At 45.0% G+C, this 3,735-nt stretch overlaps 1 non-coding gene across 1 annotated transcript; it reads right to left on the bottom strand.

The window, feature by feature from the left end:
- Window positions 1-710: 710 nt before the first annotated feature.
- On the bottom strand, window positions 711-873 carry LOC122126375. Its single transcript, XR_006150915.1, has one exon. It is a non-coding gene; the product is annotated as a U1 spliceosomal RNA (small nuclear RNA).
- Between the last annotated feature and the right edge of the window lie 2,862 nt (window positions 874-3,735).

The raw sequence follows: 3,735 nt of genomic DNA, 5'->3' as shown, positions 1-3,735 counted from the left end.
AATCTTGGATTTCCCTTTGGAATGTTCTAAGTGTTTTTTTTTTTTTTAATTGTGAAAATACCATACAGAGGGGTTACAATTACATGGGCGAGATAGTGAGTATATTTCTTATCAAGCATTGTTGCCTCCTCCTTTGTTTCCCCTTCTATCCCTATTCCTCTCCATCCCCCCATCCCACACCAAAGTTGTAAAAAGTTCGTTTTTCGACATAACGTCTGCCTTTGACTTTCTGTTCCAGTTCTTCTGATTTATTCTTGACTCCTGGTATGCTATTTTCCATTTCACTTATTCGGTTAACTATGACTTCCACTGGTGTTTGCATTGTGGAAAAGGAGCCCTTTATGCTATTAATATCAGTTCTCCAAGTATTAATTTCATCTGTTAATGAAGGGTTTACTGTGTTTTTTTATTTTCTTTGTGGGTCGTGAGGCTTGAACTCTGGGCCTGAGTGCTTTCTCTCAGCTGTTCAGCTCATGGCGAGTGCTCTACTACTTGAGCTACAGCACCACTTCCGGTTTTCTGGTGGTTTATTGGAGATAAAATTTCAAGGACTTCCTGCCCGGGCTGGCTTTGAACCATGATCCTCAGATCTCACCCACTTGAGTAGCTAGGATTACAGGCAAGATCTGTTGGTGCCTGGCTTAAGAAATCTTGGAATTCCTTTGTCATGTGTTCTTTCTTTTTCTTTTTCTTTTTTTAAATTTTTTACCAGGGGAGAGCATGAATGTCATTCCCCACTACTGCAAATTATGCAATTGAGTTTCCCACATTTGGGGAAAACACAAGGCTCAGCACATCTGGAGTGCAATGGATAATCCTCACCCTGGGAAAACCACCTTCGTGATCATGGTATCTCCCCTACCAGGTAAATATTCATGTCTTCTTTCTCCTATTGGTACTTTCACATTTCCCCCTTTATTTCTTTGGCCAATTCCATCATCATTTCTTTAATGGTTCTTTTGTCTTCCATCTGTTCTTCACTTTCACTGGGGTCCTTCCCTGGGTTGTTGTTAGATTTGGGATTTGGTTTGTTGTCCTGATAGTCCATGAATCATGTCTTCTTTCATTGTGACTTACACATTTGGGTCCTGGGATTGTGGGGGTCGTGACCTGAGCTTGGCCTGCTCACACCAGAATGATGTGACAGCCCTCACTTGCCCCGGGCTGGTTGACACTGGGTAGGCCAGCCCATGCCAACAAGCACATGTGCATGCGCTGTCTCCAGCTGGCTGAGAGGAGCTTGTTCCCGTATGCAGTGGGGGATGGCAAGGTTAGAATCGGGGCTTCAGGAGGGTTGGGCTACCCACATGGGCACAGGATTTGTTTGTGCCTTGGCCCTGGGTTGGGTCTGTCCCCACAAGTGGTCTATGCTTGGCTTCCTATGGCTGGTGGGCACATGTGCATGCTTGATGTATCTGAGGATGAGATCTACCAGAAATTGTTCCATTGGAAATGTCTGCTGCACAATTATGGAAACAGTAGATTCAAGACTCTGAGAGACAGGCATGAGGTTTGTGGCGAGGCAGGCACCCTAGAGGGGAACTATTTGCTAGCAGCTACAGCACTATTCCTGGGCTTCTGGTAGGGGCCTGTGCACGCATGAGTTTGAGCTCCTGATGGGGGAGTGCTCTACAAGCGCCAGCAGGTGCTCACGATAGGGGGTTGCTTCTCCTGTAACTGGCACTCATGTTCACTTAACGACTGCAGCCGATGAAATGCTTCTCCTGCAGCTGCCATGCAGAAGCATTTCATGGTTCCTGAAGGGAGAGGCTCTGTGGGTGCGGGGACGTTTGTTTTCAGACCAGCATTGTTATCCCCTGATAGCCAGGACTGTTGAGGACACCGAGTCCTGGCGCCCAGCACTTATGAGTCACTATGACCTCCTGCTGGAATCCAACATGTGGGATGTGGGCAGTGAGGAAGGGCTCGGACTTCTTTGACATTTTCAAGTGTAATGTTCCTTCATGGGTTGGAGGGAGAGGGTTCCGTGTCATGATCTGTGGGTCACCACCAGCTCTGATCTCCTGTGGGACGGGAGGGCTTCACACCAGCAGAGAACTGGTTGTGAGGGTGACCAGCAGTGCTGTGGCAGACCTCTGTGTCTTTGCGCGGAACTCTCAGGTTGGCTCCCATATCTTGGACAGACATGGAGCTGCTCCTGCAGCTCTTCTGTGTTAGTTGTGGGCTGAGCCATGGTGACAGGGGAGCTCTCTGGGTATGGGTGTTGTGGGGCCTCACCTCTGGTCTCTTCTGGGTATGGCGTTGTGGGAGTATTCTGTGTTTGGATTCTGCAGTCTGCTGGTAGTTATGGAGCCAGGGTAGCCACATGTTGTTTTCCTAAACTTCTGTATTTACCCTTGTTTTATAATGAAATAGGGATATTAGGTCAAAGTAACATTGTTTTGTCCTCACCGTAATCATGGAGTCTGGATGGGTCTTAGAGGCTTTTTACCCAGCTCTGAAAAGCCTAGAGGGAAAACAGGCCATTCTGGGAATATTGGTGTCATGCTGCTGGGTCCCTAGAGAGCTCTGCTACATAGAATACTCGACCTGATTGCTCCCCTAGATGGTTTGTTTTTGTTGGGCTTGGGTCTTTACCCCAAACATGTGATTATTTTGTCTTTACAAGCTTTGTGCAAGCTACATTATAGTCTGCAGGTCTTTGAGACATGAGTCCTTCTGCAATCACCTGCTTTCTAATAAAGATTCTCAATTTGAGCTCTCAAAGTCTGGCTTCTCTGTTTCTCATGAACCAATTCCCATATAAAAATTTTAATGTCTATTTCCAGTTGAACATTCCACATCAGTCTTAACCATAGCAGGTCAGATACTCTCTTTCTCGGGCTTTGTCTTGAAGAGAATGCTGTCTCTCTGTCATCACAGAGAGCAAGTAGCTTTTTAACCAGGTGTCAAATCCCCATTTCAGGCTTTTAAAAGTAATTTCTTACCTCCAGATCTAGAAGACATAGACTACTGTCTTCCCTGAGGAGCTCTGGTGACCCAAGTGTAGCAAATCCATCCTTTTCTGTGGTATGAAGTGTCTTATCAGTGAATAGCACTAGATCAGCTGGAATTTCATCTTCTTTTAACTCTTGATCAGGATGCAATCTTTAGGCTTACATTAGTATTTGGAAACTCAAGATGTGGAGTCAGCAGTCCTTGTTGCCTTGAGGGATGAAAAGGCTGAGGAAATACTGAACACATGTTTTTAGAGGAATTGAGAGAGACCAAAAGACCGGTACGGATAAGGAAGACCATCAATTTGAATCCTGGGTTTTCCTTCCCTGAGATGATCCTTTAAGGCCTAAAATCCCTTGGCACACATATGTTCTGATAATATCACACATACCTGTGTCTCCCAATGGCTCTGGCCTATGTTCTGTAGTGGAGCTTCTATCTGAGAGATAAAGGCAAGAGCTAGCCATGTGGCATGCGGTGGCAGCTTCAGGCACATATTACCCTGTTTCTCTGCACTCAATCTCTTGTGAAAATCTGTTCCACTTACCACAAACCCACTGGAGATTTCTTGCACAATCCAAGGTTGATTTACCAATATTTTAACAGACTCCTTTCATTGATAAGCTGAAACATGAACTATCATAATTTCATCAGGAGAATAAGCACTGTTTAAATTAATCTCTCAGCCCACATTTCCCAAAGATATATATCACATTGAATGCATATTTATAGTCCATATACATTGTTCCCTTTTTTCTTTTAATATCTTTAAAGTCT

The sequence above is a fragment of the Dipodomys spectabilis genome, unplaced genomic scaffold (genome assembly GCF_019054845.1).
Source record: "Dipodomys spectabilis isolate Male_0828 unplaced genomic scaffold, ASM1905484v1 ptg000276l, whole genome shotgun sequence".
NCBI classification, from domain to species: Eukaryota; Metazoa; Chordata; class Mammalia; order Rodentia; family Heteromyidae; genus Dipodomys; species Dipodomys spectabilis.
The sequence above is the reverse complement of the archived record's forward strand: the minus strand, read 5'-3'. Positions and strand labels throughout refer to the sequence as shown.